This window comes from Heteronotia binoei, chromosome 1 (genome assembly GCF_032191835.1).
Source record: "Heteronotia binoei isolate CCM8104 ecotype False Entrance Well chromosome 1, APGP_CSIRO_Hbin_v1, whole genome shotgun sequence".
Classification (NCBI taxonomy): Eukaryota; Metazoa; Chordata; class Lepidosauria; order Squamata; family Gekkonidae; genus Heteronotia; species Heteronotia binoei.
Window position 1 is genome coordinate 138,345,967 of NC_083223.1, and position 16,372 is coordinate 138,362,338.

General features: G+C 40.1%; 1 protein-coding gene across 10 annotated transcripts in view; it reads left to right on the forward strand.

Annotated features, from left to right (window-relative positions):
- ARID1B (AT-rich interaction domain 1B) overlaps nt 1–16,372 on the forward strand; it is a 670,312-nt gene that overhangs the window by 267,271 nt on the left and 386,669 nt on the right. The gene's annotated exons all lie outside the window — the stretch shown is intronic.

Here is a 16,372-nt window from a genome sequence, read left to right on the forward strand (position 1 = left end):
ACAGAAATAAAATAAGCTGCATGTTTGGAAATTGCTCAAAAAGTTCAACAATAAAGTTATAATGTATTAGTATAATACATACAATATTTTGTCTTGGACTGATTAAATTATAGGACTGATCAAATTTAACAGGAAGAGAAAGTTATGTAGCACATGTATGCATTTTAAAAAATATATTTGTTTCACTAGTGTATTTTCTGCTGATTTTTTTTTGTCAAAAAGAGGCCAAGAAACAGAAGGATAGCACAAGAGCTTTGCTTAGTGTTATAGGAGGCTTTTAAAATGGATTCCCATCTGTTAGGCCTGTGTACTGACAAAGCTTGTAACAGCTGGCTTGGCTCTCTGTTAATCCATCCATTCCATCTACAGATCAGAAGGTGGCCTGTTTCTTCTCAGAGACCTCTGGACCTGGGAGACTAGCCTGAGTCTCACCGTGTTCCCAGTGGATCTACAAACAAGTATAATTATATGGCGCAAGTGCTAGTAACTTGAGTACATTGGGGATGACAATTGCAAAGTATTATGTGGCACATCAAACCAGTAATCCCATCCTGGAAGCAGCTAGTTGCACTTTAGTCAGGGCAGTGTTTTTACCAAGAAGATATTGGCTAAGGCTAAGATAAATATCTAATGTCCGGCAAGGAAATGGAAAACTAATTCTGAAAACATTTTTGTGACTTTTGCATAGAATGTCAGTGGTGCAACATTTATTTTATGTGTTCTAAACCTTCAAAGCATGTATTTTGGAAAAACGCAAATTATTTCAGCATCTTGCATCCCTTGAATTTGTTCATGATGAAATTTATACCAATCTAATAAAAATGTTTTTTTCCAGAATCCATGTTCCTTTAAATTTATAATACATGTTATAAGAAATGTTGATGTTTTAAGGAGAATATTATTTTTATATAAATTTCATCTGCCTTAAAGTGGGCCATAAATAAATAGCTCAATAAATAAATAAATATTAATTTATTTATTTGTCGAACAGCACCTCAGGGCAATTAATCAAGCCTGCTAAAGACAGTAAAATAATAGATTGTCATAGATTGTAAAATGTCAGCAGCCTGTGCTCGTAACCTGCATATTAACCATCACTGAGCCTAGGATTCATCAAAGACCTTATATTGCTTGCAGCATTTGATCAACATATATAAGCTCTATCAAAGTAGAGCTGGTCTTTTATCATCATCAGCAGCAGCAGCAGCCTTTATTGGCATAAAAGAAATCAGTAGTACAGAATAAAAACTTACCAAATTATATAGAATAAAAATTACCCATAAAATACAAAAGGTACAGTTAAAAATTAGAAACATTGTTATCAATTAAAACTATGGCTACAAAATTCTTTGGCGTATCATGGTGGCCAAAAAGATGAACTTGGCTACTATTTCAGTGTCTTTCAGGGAGTAACCACTCAGGAGCCTACAGACTTTTAAGGCATCCGAACAGCCTCCTGATTTCTCCAAAATGGGACACAGTAGTGAGTTACGAAGCTGTGAATATAACAAACAGTGGAACAAAACATGAGGGACTGTTTCAACAGATGTATGCGCACAAGGACAGAATCTAAGAGAGTAGGTCGTCTTGTTAAACCTGCCAAGAAGTATGGCAGAGGGCAGAGCATTACATCTAGCAAAAGAAGATATTGAAGAAGAAGATACTGGATTTATATCCCGCTCTCCACTCTGAAAAGTCTCAGAGCGGCTCACAATCTCCTTTACCTTCCTCCCCCACAACAGACACCCTGTGAGGTGGGTGGGGCTGGAGAGGGGTCTCACAGCAGCTGCCCTTTCAAGGACAACCTCTGCCAGAGCTATGGCTGACCCAAGGCCATTCCAGCAGCTGCAAGTGGAGGAGTGGGGAGAAAAGCTCTTTGGTGCTGGGATGTCAACAAAAGGGAAAAGTATGAAGCCATTTTCCCCATGGTGAGAGGAATCTCAAAGCACACTGGAGAACAAGTTTTATTGGCCAGACTGTATAATACCTGGCATTCTATGTCCAAAAGTCTACTTTTAATTTGGTAAAATGCTGCCGAAAACGACAGCATGGACAATGATTCCAGGGATAGGCCCAAAGACTTGATTTTCCCTGCAATATACTCAGACCAGATGGACAATTTATATTCAGAGAGCATATGATGGGACAAGCTCTCAGGTTCAGAGAAATAATGAAGACGGAGCCAGAGGTTGACAGTAGCAAGCCAAGCTCTGGTCGTCAATAGAGACATGCCAGTTTCCAGGCATATTACTGTGTAGGGAATGCTGTTTGGCCAGCCTAAGACTTTCCGCAGGAATTTTGATTGGATCTGTAAAATGGATTGATCAAAAGCACGGATCCAGATTGGGATGCCATAAAGTAATTGTGGAATCACTTTAGTCTTAAAGATCTTTATGGCTGCTGGCACAAATTGATTGCCTCTACCATAAAAAAACTGTGTTATGACTGACACGCTAACGTTGGCAATTTTCATAGCATAAGTTATGATGTGCAGACCAAGATGCATTATTCTGGAAATTAATGACTAAATATTTAAGATGCTTAAGTTGTTCTATCCTTTTCCCCACAACGGACCAGCTAAAGGAACTCCTTCTCTTGGAGAAGGCTACAATTTTAGATTTCTCATAGTTCAGCTGGAGCTTATTGTTGCGAGGAAAGCTGCACATCGAGACAACTGCCTTAGATCTACTCTAGAACAGGATTAAAGCACAGTATCATCCACATAAAGTAATAAAGGGACGTGGATTGCTCCAAGTTTAGGGCTGTGACAGTCTGAGTCTGTTAGGTGCATAGCTAGGTCATTAAGAAAGATGTTGAACAAGGAGGGAGCAAAAATGCAAGCTTGCTTGATGCCTTTCTCAATGGGAATCTCGGAGGTTAGCTGACCAGCCAGGGAACATTTGATCTGGCAAGTATTAGAAGTGTAAAGTTTTTTGATAATTAAAAGAAGTCTTTTATCAATATTAAGCTGAGTGAGTTTGGGCCATAGGAGGTTCCTATCTACTGGATCAAAAGCCCCCTTTAAGTCTAAAAAAGCAGCATTTAATTCCTGTTTAGCCCTTACAGTATATTTGGCTATTAGATGGGATAATTCAGCACAATGGTCCAGGGTGGACTTTCCTTTGCAGAACCCTATCTGTTGAGGTCCTAAGATTTTATGTTGTGACATCCACAAAGTGATTTTGTCCAGAAGCTGTTTGACATATAGCTTGCTTATAGCAGAAAGCAAGCTTATGAGTCTGAAGTTATTCGGATTTTGAGCTGGTCTTCTAATTAATTCCTACTGAAAACATTGGGAAAATTAACTGAGACTGTCTCAGTTCCTAGGACTTATTCATAACTAACTTTAATGGCATCAGGGCCACTGATTACATTCTAGTTCCTTTCTAAGCTTATTTAAATCTTTCCTGTAAAGTACTCCATAAAGTATGATTATATTCTCAATTTGTGTCCTGTTCTTCCTTCATTTTAACCTCCAGTAATTCCTGTGAGATAATTATATTGGGAGATAGTGTGAGTGCTTTCACATGTAATGGTAAACAATGCTGTGAAATTCTCAGGCTCATCTCCCACTATCGAAGTCCATGTTCCTAGTGCAGCAGAATCAGAGATAAGGGAGGTGAAGGGCTAAGTTTCCACTGGAATGGACAGCTTGAGTGACAGGCTGCTCCTCATTTCTGATTGGCCACCACCAGCTGAGAAAAACTATGTGATCAGCCAAGTGCTGAAGAGAGTTGAGTTCAGTTCATTCCATTCTAGAGGTTATGTCTGTTGGAACCATTCTGAAGGCAGTCAGTTGGTTTTGGGCAGGGTTTGAAGTCAGTGAGTCTGGCACCTTTAAGTAAAGGAAAAAGACCCCTTTGCCTTAACTATAGTGTTCCTATCCCAAGGATGAATCCATTAACAGAATTCAAAGTCTTAAGTGTCAGGCTAAGCTGAAGTACACTTTACATGGAAACCAGAACTGGGATGGTGATTTGGCAAGAGTGATTGGGTAGTGTGCTGAAATTCCCTTTTAAGCCAAAATGAACAGGGAGAAGATTAATTCCTGCCCAGTTTCTCTGAGGGTTTGGCATCGAAGAGATCTGATGTGAAGGGAAAATGGCTTTAGACAACACAGGGGGACAGAAATAAACTATAGTTTCAAGAGAGTGCGGTGCTCAGAGGCCCACTCCAAGAAAACTACATTGTCATAGAAAACTCTCTGAAGAAACTTTGTTGCTGTAACTAAAATACAAAATGAAACATTTCTCACTATTAAGAGCCTAGAATATATGCAAACAAGCTTCAAGATAAATATTTTGCCTGTTAAAGAAGTGTAGCTTGAAATACCAACAAGTTTTACCTCAACTTTTCCACCCCCTGACTACACCTATTATCCCCTGCCTGTTAGATAAATTTTAAGATTTCTGTTAAGATTTTAAGATGGTCTACTGTACCATCTCAAGTGCCATTTCAATGGGTAAAACAAGAGGGCTCCTTTTCCCCCCATCAATTTCCCGGGCTGGGCTAAAAGCCTAATTATATTATGTGTAACAGGATGGTACAAACAGACTATCACAAACGTGCTACTTGGGCTGTTTAGTCACAGCAGTGAACAAAACCTTTGGCAGGAAAATCTGCCTTGCAGGGGGGGAGTGACAGGTTTGTAGCTCATAAATTCATGATTTCAGCATTTACAACAAACCATATCTTGTTAAAATCACAAGATGTAGTTTGTTTCTTGCCTCTAAGCAAGGAATCCAAATCCATTCAAGCTGGAGAAGTCTTGTTCTCATAACATAATGTTGTTTGTTGATTCATAAAGGTGCAACCATTGACTTGCTGTAGTTCAGGTATGTGAATTTAGAGCAACAGTAAAGGGAGGGGGATGAGCCACACAAAAATCTATGGGCCCTGGTTACTTAGGGGGTCCATAGAGCAAAGCAAACAATGTGGAAGGATTGGTAGGTTATAGGGGAAAAGGTAGAAATTTGAAGTGTGTAGTTTGTTTTTGCTATTATAGGACACACAACTGTCACGACTTCACTTTTACTTTGTTTGTAATGCTTCCACTAGGAATTTAATTCCAAACACTTCAGTTAATGTTCCCAAATGAATTTGTGCCCAAGCTCAATTTGTGCCCAAGCTCTGTTTGGACTATGTGACCCTGAGGATGAGACTCTTATATTTTAAAATCACAGGACTCCAGAATAATATAAAGCAAAATAAAATTTTATTTGTACAATAAGCATATCGGTTTCAAGATGTTTATAGCTTAATTCTTCAATGAATAATAATAACTTCTGACTGATGTGTCACTCTTTAACTTCACACACTCCACACTCTCAAATCCTTCTTTCTCTTCCTAACTCAACTTTCTGACACCTTCTTTCTCTCACCTTCTTATAGTACTCTAGCAATATTAGGTTTTGACTCTCTAGCCACTAATACATCCTCTAAAGTATTCTACTTTTCTTCCCTAGAATCTTAATGCCTTTCACAGCACTAGTACAGGATTCTAATCAGAAGACTGCTTCTCAGACCTTGTAGGCTGCTGACTGACCATGACTATTAACTGCTGTCACTCTGCTGAGAGTTAACTGCTGACCTCCCTTCCTCTCTCTCCTCCCCATGCTCTCCCCATACACATGCTTCTTTGCTCCACCCACACTCTCAGTCACCAACAATCAACTCACTCATTCCCCCACTTTCATCCCCCTTTCTCTACTGCAATTTACCAACAATTAAAGGAATACACATATCTAAATTCTAATCATTACAATGACATTCACATATGTATTCAAAAATAGGGATTATGTGGAAAGAGTTTAAAAATTGCTTTTGTAGTAGAATATGGTAGGTAAAGAGGGTTGTTGGAAAAGGTGATGACAACTACCATTTATAGAGACCAGGTCACGAAAAGGGTCTTAACTGTAGTAATTGTGAATAGGGAGCATATTGATTTATAAGTTATTCAGGAGAAGCAGCAGAATAACCTGTTTATTCTTTTTAAACAGTGTGTAGCATTATAAACTAATTTCATTTTATTTTTAACTTCACACTCAGAATTACAAATACTGGTGTACTGAGAAGTGAATGATCTAAAGTTGAAGAAAAGAGAACATGTAGTTCTTGCCTGTCACAACCAGATCAGAAATAGATTCTGAAGTTTTATATTAATTGATTGACAAAACTCTTGCATTTCATTACTGTTGCTACATAGGTTACTTTTTCAAACTGACAGGCAATACTGGCGTGGTTGTCATTGCTGCACTGCAAATATTTACTCTGGTTTCACCACACCTGAAAAAAGGATACTGTAGAGCTTGAATAGGTACAGATAAGAGCAACCAAAATAATTATGGTGCCACGGCAGCTCCCCTGTGAGGATCAGTTAAAACATTTAGGACTGTTTAGTCTAAGGGAAAAAGGCAAGTAAGGGGAGACATGATGTAGAAGTTTATAAAATTATGCATGGCACTGAGAGAGTGGGCAGGGAGAAACTTTTCTTCATCGCCTATAATACTAGAACTCAGAGTCATCCACTGAAGCTGAAGGTGGGAGGGGAGGGGAGATTCAGGATAGACAAAGGAAAGCATTTCTCCACACAGGATGTAGTTAATTTGTGAAACTTGCTTCCACAAAATTTGGTCATGGCCCCCAACTTCAAAAGCTTTACAAAGGGAGTGGACAAAATCATGGTGGATTGGGCTATCTATGGCTACTAATCATGATGGATATCTACTCCCTCTATACCAGAGGTAGTATGCATCTTTAAATCAGTTGCTGCAGAGCACAGGCAGAATGATGTTTTTGCAGTCTTCTTGATTGTGTGCTTCCAAGTTGTAGTGAGTGGCTACTGTGTGAACAGAATGCTGGACTAGATGGGTCTTTGGTCTGATCCTGCATGGCTCTTATGTTGTATGTATGTACAGGGCCTGTAAGATGGAGCTCTTCTGCCAGGTTTTTAATTAATCCAGTGGGCATCCTTTGAAAGTCATCACTTCCCCCAGCATATCACCATTAGCCATCATCCACATGCTATTTACCACCTATGTCTGTAAGTTTGTTTACTGTGCTGCTCCTGTTTCATAATGTCTGTTTTTATGATATTATTTTAACTCTGTTGTTTTATTGTTGTAAACCACCCTGAGCCCGCTTATGGGATATTACATTTTGTGGGATATTACATATTCATATATTGTAATATTACAGTATTACAGTATTGCATATTCATAGGAATTTGATTTTAGTGAGCTTCATACCTCCATAAGAATATGAGCCTTGGTCTCCCTTGTCATCATTCAGCACTAATGTTCCACACTGTCTGTTGCTACATGTAGGATCAACGTCACAGTCTGCTATCACATTTGTGAGAAGTCCATGGTGAATTGTCAGAATGCCATGAGAATGAAACAAACTTGTTTGGAAAATGATTAAAATGTATTTTATTTTTGGTAAGGATAGTAAATCAATAACATTGATCTTTGTTATAAAATCTAACTTCATATATGCAGTGCTATTTTAATGAATGTGTACACGAGCGTCTAATACTGAACACAGTTTTAAGGTCTTTTACAATGTTTTAAATATTAAAATAGTATATTTCATGCACCTGTGTCCCTGCTTGCTTACAGTATGTCCAGCAGTGCCCATACAAATTGTCATCAACACGAATTTCCTTGCCTGTGCCCATTCTGTCATACCCTCCTTCTCAAGACCTTCTGTCTTTAAAGATGAAATTGGAAGAGGACCAGCAAATTTGGCAGTGTATTTTGGTGTGCTGCCATGCCAAGGATTTTGAATTTCATGTGCTCAGCAGGGTACAGCACACTCTGGGACATATAATCCCCAAATATGCTTACTTTGAACAAAATGTACTGTTTAACATATGCACATTGCTTAAACTAAGTAAACTGCTTCTCTCACTTTTTCTGTCACCTTTTTTTTCTGTGATTTTCTGTGTAGTGCATCAAACAGGATAAATGTGTGCTCAGCCTACATCAGATTGATGGCATCAAAAATGCCTGGCTCTGATTTTCTTACCTGATATATGATGAACTGATGATAAAGAGATTATATAGTGGTAATCTTCATGCCAATGAAAACTTCAAAAAAACACACTGTACGTTCTGGCAGTTTCTTGCAATCATACCATTACTGTTAAATGAAATACTTCTAAAAATGTCACAAAATGCCTAGTCTGACTTGCCACTCTTCCCCCTCCCCCCCCCCCAATAAAGTTACTGTTTGAAAACATTCATGTATTGACTGAGCTAAACTACAAAACAAGCACTAGATACCCACCTCCAATGAGACATAAAGTACAATTAAAGCTTTTGTCTGTTCTCTGTGGCATATTTCCAATCGGCTTTAAGGAAAACTTGGTCTTGCTATGTATTCATGCTTGGGTTGTGAATGTGGGTGACTGATAATCTTAGCCACTAGAAACAGCTCCTGTTCTGGGAATGGTCCTCTGTCTTGTTCCTAGAGAACTAGTAGCAGCACTACAGGGCCAAACCAGACCAGAAGCCTCTGCAAACAAAATGTTAGTAAACCAAAGAAACATGAATATTACTCAATCAAAATGAGTTCACAAACCAACTATAAAACTTGATTACCTGCTCAGGCAATATAAAAGAGTTTTGACCCCCCCCCCCCCAAAAAAAAAAGTATGGCTGCTGACCTTTCCATTAAATGCTAAGTAATTTGGTGGGCTCTGTTGAATTTCTCACTGTTCTCAACTCTGTTGACTCTGGACACAGGAGATATCTGCATGTATTGTGCTTGCCTTGCAGCTCTGAAGCTAATAGTATAATATTGAATCAGACCATGGTAACACCTAACACAGTATGTACTATGTTGTAGTGAGTCTCTGTAACAACACTGTCACCAGTATTTTAATTTGTGAAGTCTGATTAGAAGGAATGCAAAATTGCCATTATCCAGCCACAGCAGGCAACTAACTGTATCTGAATTTTAAGTGGACAGATGTATTCATGGACAAAGGAATGAAGCAGATCCCCTCCACCCTTTAAATGCAGCCTTATCTCATTCACCTATGTTACCATGCTACCTTTCAGCAAAGTTAGGTGGGAAAGAACTGGGCATTATTGGTGTGTATGTACAAGAGTTTATTTCTGTTTCCAGGCCACCTCACACCAGTCTCTGTCTTGCTTCCTGCTTTGTTTCACTGTTTTGCTGGGAAGGAAAGAAAGGAAGGTACAGTTTTTAAAATCAGGGAGGCTGAGCTCAAAGATGTCTGTAAATTCTTTCTTTCGACTTGCTTTCTACCAAAACAAAACTTGTTTTGCTTTTAAAATTAACTAGTTTCACAAAATGTTATTGTATTTTACTGACTTTTTATTGTACTTTATTGAATTTTTAACTGCCTTTAAAGAAACTTTAACAAATTTCTTAACAACCTTCTTGTGAGCCTCGCCCCCTGCTGGCCGCGCGCCGCAGGGGGTCCGTGGCCAGGGGAGGGGAGGCAAAAGGGGCTTTTGTGGCCTCAGAAAATAGAGGGGGGTGGGCATTCCTTCATGCCACTGCCGCCTCCACAGAGGCAGGCACTCTCACTCTCTTTCTGCATTTGCCTGTAACTTCCCCACACTCTCTCCTCCCTGACGATCAGCGTTAATCCCTTTTTTATTCCCCTCACACCTCCGTGCCCCAGCTCTCCACCCCCTTCCAGCCTGGTGTTCCCCCACTGGCCAATGCCTCCTTCCAGCTGAGCTCCCTCCTTCCTGAGTGGGTCCAGGGTGAGACCGCCCTTCAGGGAAGCTGTAGGGTGGGGCATGCCTGCTCTAGCAGGTGCATTCGATTCAGCGGCCTTCCTAGGTTTGCCCGCTGCCTCCTGCGCCTCTGGTGGCTCTGGGGTTTCCGGTCCAACCTGGCCCTGCTGCGGCCACGTCGGGCCATTGGGAACGGACGATTGCCTGGGGCCGGCTCCACGGTGGGGTCTCGGGCACCCAACAAGCGGCTTCGACCGGCCCCCAAGTTGCCCAGCAGTAGCAGCACAGGTAGGCAGGCTTGGGAGCCCCGGGAGTCGAGCTGCCAGTGGTCCATCCATGTCACGGCCACTCCCTGTTGCCGGCGCCAGAGCGGGGCGAGGCCAAGCCACCATGGGCCCAGGCAAGGGTGGGGTGGGACACGGCAGCCTGGACACTTCTTTTCCAAATTTCAGCCATCAGCAGCTAAGATCTCTACTAGATGTTGCAACATTCACAGAGAGTATATAGGGCAGGAAGGAAGATGGGTTGATATGAGTTAAGGATGCTTACCCCATCTTGTGCCTAGTGATTCTGCCTCCATAGCCTTTACAATGATACATACATGAAATCCCTAGTATTAAAAGAACACACACATCCCTAAATCTAAAATTGTTCATGTTTCCCATGATTCTCCAGCTCATGATGCATTTCTAGTGGTGTAGTCCTGGAGTTAAGGAAGCAGCCCCATTCCTGGCCTAAAGAATGTATCTTCTCATGAGTGTCTGGGTGTTGAGAGAGTACTGTAATGTAAATACTTTTTTTCTATAAAGCTTCTTGTTTGACTTAATTTTCTATATGCAGTTGAAGTTTTGCGTGGCGGTTGATGCATGTGATTATTTCATTAGCAATGCAATATTCCCTCCACCCCACTTTTGGGTCCTGTTTCTGGCCATCTTCTCAGGCTGTGTTCACACTTCCATAAATGCAAATCTCTTTTTATTTCTTTTTGAGTGAACTTGTATAACTGGTCAAACTAGATTAAAATAGAAACATAAGATTACATTTGCTGTTCCTTAACTTTGTAGATGAAATGCAGCCCTAACGATGTCTCTGTCTGGTTCAGGGTAGATTAAAGCATGTGCTTTCCTGTAGGATAAATTATGCGGAAATCTAATTCACCTTGAAGTGTCCTTTCTGTCAATTCCTTATGTCCCTGTTTTCCCCCTCCCTCCTTTTAAAGTTGTAGAGAAAAGTTCAAAGCAACAAAATTCTCTTTTCTGGCATGTGGAGTGAATGAGGAATTACAGTAAACTAAGGGGAAACATACTTCTCAAGAGTATTAATATAGAGGTTTTCATCAAAGAGATGTGGACAGTGAATGGTTCAGCTGCAAGCTAGTTTAAGGAGCAAATGGACACCACATATATATGTTTGGAAGAGTACCCTAAAATCAGACCTTTTGAAGTATGTTGGAATTTTATGTTGTTCTTAATTATGCTTATTCAGCTTTCCCTCAGAGTTCTTAAAAAAGAGGGTGAATGCTGGCAATGTATAAAAGTGATTAAATTAGCATTCTTTAGATTGTATTTAGATAATGATATTTACAAAACAGCTTTAAATCCTGTTGTCCACATATTAGAACATAAGAGAAGCCATGTTGGATCAGGCCAATGGCCCATCCAGTCCAACACTCTGTGTCACACAGTGGCCAAAAAACCCAAGTGCCATCAGGAGGTCCACCAGTGGGGCCAGGATTAGAATAATCAATAGTGCATATTCTTAAATTCTGACATACAGTCATTCCATCGATTTTATTCAATTAATTTAAACTTTTAAATAATGTTTTTTGAAAAGCTTAACATGGTTAACATAAAATCAGTATAGGATAAAACGCCTGCTAAAAATGAAATATTTGCTTATCTTCTGAAACCTTAAGGAGTATGTGAATATTTGAATGTGTCCTGGAAGTATGATTTGTGTTGGTTACTGAAAATAATTGAATTATCCTGAGCCTACAGAATAGGGTAGTTTAGAAATTCTAAAACAAATAAATCAGCGAATAACTTACTTGGTAATTGTCATGAGTAGATTGATTGGACCTGGCAATATTTAAAACCTACAAGTTTCTAAATACTTCATTGTTTTATTTGTAATGGGTAAAAGTTTTGTAGAGAGTTGTAAGGAAACTGGACTTGACAATCTTGTGTTTGAGAGTCCTCATGCTACTTCTGCCATACTGGTTCTCAGATCAGCCGAGATATCACATCAGTTACTTTGGTGATTCTCCTAGGTGCCAATGAATATACTTCCACATGATTTGAAAAAGGACTTAAAAAAAATTCCCTGCATCTCAGTATGTTGAGTCACTACTAATATTTTCCCCTTCATTTTTATGCAAATGTTTCATTTTTTAATTAATTTATGTTGAAACCCTGAAGATCACCAAAGGGTCTGTCAGGGGTGGCCAAACTTGCTTAATGTAAGAGCCACACAGAATAAACATCAGAAGTCAGATATCTGAGAGCTGCAAGACGGGAAGGGAAGGGAAGGGAAGGAAGGAAAGGGAAGGAAGGAAGGAAGGAAGGAAGGAAGGAAGGAAGGAAGGAAGGAAGGAAGGAAGGAAGGAAGGAAGGAAGGAAGGAAGGAAGGAAGGAAGGAAAATAGATGGGAGAGCAGTGGAAAGAAAGCAACTTTAACTTTAAATGCATTCTCTGAGCCGCTGGCTGATTTGGCTTGGAGAAGTGATTTAAGAGATAAATGCCTTTTCCAAGCCAGCTGATGGGGTGGTGAAGTCTTCAAGATCCACACAATATATGTGGAAGAGCCACATGTGGCTCCCAAGCCATAGTTTGTCCTGGTCTAAGTAATACTGGTTACCAGAATATTCATAAAATGAACAGGAAGTGAATTCACCTTTAAACAGGGGTCATTTTGTAGAAAAATAGGTGGTAGAGCTCATCCAGGGATTGTTATGCAGCTGTACAATACTATTCAGTGGACAAGGAGGTGGAACTCACAGGAGGAAGTGGAACTCTCAGAAAGGTTCAGGAGCTGTGCTCCTGTGAGCTCCCACTGAATCTGAGGCCTGCCTTTAAAGATTAAAACATGCCTTTTTATTAACACCCATATTATATGTAGCAATAGGAAAAATGTGATCTGTTTTGACTGCAGCCTTTCATGGAGATAGATGTTCTTTTTCTTTTGCCACTCTATTTTACTGTTGAAGCATCTGGCTTAAAAGAGGTTAGCTGAATGTCTGTGGGGGGGACTTAAAATGGTCTTTGTTGAAATTCTTTGAAAAGTGCTAATAACAGTGGTTTCTGACAATTGCAAAATGGGATCTCACCAATTTTAGTAAAATAGTGACACTAGACCAACAGAACTTATTTTTGAAATAGTGTTTCAGTTTGAACTGAGTTGAAGAAACAGTTTTTCACCTTTTTGTAAATGATAGACAGCTGCTAGATGGGGTAATGATCTGTCTTCTTCTCTGATACCTCATTTTATCAGTCCAAGGCTTTTCACTGAGTCAGATCTATTGATTAGCATTAGTCTGCTTTCCAGGAAACTCACTTTGCATTGAATGTCACATGCTAAGTGTGCTAAATGTATGTCAAGAGAAGGCTTGAACCTATTGAATACTGCCTGGTAAATTATATGTTTGCTGAGTGTTTAGTAAGTGTAATAGGTCTGCAGACCCAAAATGTTAACTGAGGTCATCTTTCTCTTGAGTGGTGGAGAGGAAATGATGCATTCATTAGAAGATAAGATAGATCTCAAACTTACCTGTGCATTTTAGATTGCAAACCCATGGCATATCTAATAACGTGCAGTACTAATGTGTGGAAATGGAGTCATTTCTATTCTATAATAACCAAGGAGAATAGTAAAAACAGGAATGAACAATAAAGAACTCTTACTTCACTTTCACAAATATGGTACCCTGTAAAAATCTGGTCAGAAATACTGGGAAGTTGAGCTCTAAGTGGGTTTTATTTTGTACAGACTTACTTTTGCTTTTCTGCAGTGCTTCATGGGATCCAGGTGCAACCCTTAAAATAAACTTGGTCACTTCCAAGACAGAAGGTGAAATGCTGCTTAGTGATTGTATTAATTATACTGATGGAGGCTGGATGGGAATTAATTGAAACCTTAGGGAATGGAGAGCTATAGCGGACATTCAGTCAGTCATAGCAACTGGTGGTTGGTTTAGGTTTCTTTTTAATCCTATGTACAATAAAAGTGATTTAAAAGAAATCTGGTTGATATGGGGAAGAATGGCTTAAACTTAGATCTATAGATCTTAAGAAACATTGAGTTAAATTGAAAGTTCTTTTGGTTATATTGTGCCCTTCTTCAAACTTGAACAATGAAATCTACAAATACTAGCTCTACATCTCACAGTATTAAATGTTGCAGAGTTTTTTATTATTTTTAAAACAGCTGCTTTTATGTTCTTTCTCATTCAAGAATTTGTGGAAACTTGTATTCCCCATTATACGTTCTCCCTCTCTACATTATAGTAGCCTGACCTTTTCTTACCTTGAAAATTGATACAGTTCAGTATCTAAAAATGTTAGCTGTGTGCCACAAGATCTCTGGTTCAGATCTCACCTCAGTTATGGCAACATTAAGTATCCTTGGGCAAACTGCTACCTCTCAAGGTCTCCCTTACCACATCCATGCAAGAAATACATTTTCTAGACACCACTATACAAATATATAATGGAAGAATAAAAATCGCTTTATATCAGAAATCTAACTGATCACCAAATATATCTATACAACTCCAGTCACCATTCCTAAACACACCAAAGAATTCATTGTCACCAGTCAAGCTGTACACGACAGCCACATCTGTTCCAACCAAATCATAGATTCTCACCTACAGGATCTACAACAGACCTTTTGGAATTACAATATCCACCTATTGTAGTAAGGAAACAATACCCACATGCTGTATTAAGGAAACCACATAGCCAGAATGATACCAAGGGATAACATGATACAGGATAGACCCAAGTAAAACAACAACAGAACATTGCTGGTGGTCACATATAGCTCTCAACTCAAATTGGTTGAACACATCATTAATAACCTACAACCTTTTCTTCCCCACAGATGGTCTTCTAACCTTAAACAGTTTCTCATCTGCTGCAGTGCCCTTCTTAACATGTACATGGATTCTGGGACCAGACCTTGCAACAAACCAAGATGGCAATTCTGTCCCCATATCCACTCTGACAACACACTCTCTAGACCAGGGGTCCTCAAACTTTTTAAATAGGAGGCCAGTTCACTGTCCCTCAGACTGTTGGAGGGCTGGACTATAGTAAAAACAAAAACTGTCTGTTGTGGCTGCCGTTACTGTACAAGGACATGGGTCGTCAGTTCTCCGTCTTCTGCATCTCTCTCCCTTCCCAACACCACACACCCCGGCCTGGGAACTCACCTCACCTCGGTATCACCTCACACTCTGTCTCCGCCGCCTCAGCCCAGTGCCGGAAGTGTGCGTTGCTAATGCGAGTTTAGGTCGAACATCACTTCCGGTCTGATTTTGCCATAACCCGGCGGGCCGCATAAACGTTCTCAGCAGGCCGCATCTGGCCCGCGGGCCGTAGTTTGAGGACCCCTGCTCTAGACCTACCATCTCAGGTTCATTCATTTGTTCATCGACCAATATTACATGTCATCACATGTTCCAATTCCCTTACATTCTCTACATTGGACAAACAGGTCAGTTCTTAGGCAAAATAATAAATGGACATAAATCTGACATTAAAAACCACAAGACTCAAAAACCAGTGGGAGAATATTTTACTCCAGGACATTCCATTGCTGACCTAAGAGTAGCAATCTTCAAACAAAAAAACTTCAAGGAAAGATTACAACAGAGGTGTCGAACTCATTTGTTACGAGGACTGGATCTGACTTAAATTAGACATTGTCGGGCCGAGCCATGTCGGGCTGGGCCGTGTGTGTACCTATCTCAGATTAGGTAGCAGAAATATAAATTTTATAAAAGGCACACACAAACACAAAGATTTAAAACATACTTAAAACATTAGCACCTTTAAACATTAAAGGTGCTTTCTTTGTATCTGGGCAAAGAAAGCTCTGACTCTTTCCTTCCTTCTACAGGGGGCCAAGAGGGGGAGGAGCCTCAGCCAATAGAAGAAAGAGAGGCTTGGCTTAGTAGCTCTGCTGTACAATTGAGAGAGCCTGACAAAGCAAGCTCTCCCTCCCTCTCTCCTCGGCCAGTGGAGAAAATAGACTTTGCTCTGTAGCTCCTGTGTGATGGAGCAAGCCTTGCAAAGCAAGCTATTATGCAGAAGGAAACAAGAGAGAGGGAGAAGGAAGCGGATGACAGCCAGTTTGCTTCAGGGCCTGATTCAGCCCCCAGTCCGCATGTTTGACACCCCTAGATTACAACATGAGATTGCTGAAGTTAAATTGGAAGATAGTGTGAGTGCTTTCACATGTAATGATAAACAATGCTGTGAAATTCTCAGGCTCATCCCGCACTATCTAAGTCCATGTTCCTAGTGCAGCAGAATCAGAGATAAAGGAGGTGAAAGGCTAAGTTTCCACTGGAATGGACAGCTTGAGTGACAGGCTGCTCCTCATTTCTGATTGGCCACCACCAGCTGAGAAAAACTATGTGATAAGCCAAGTGC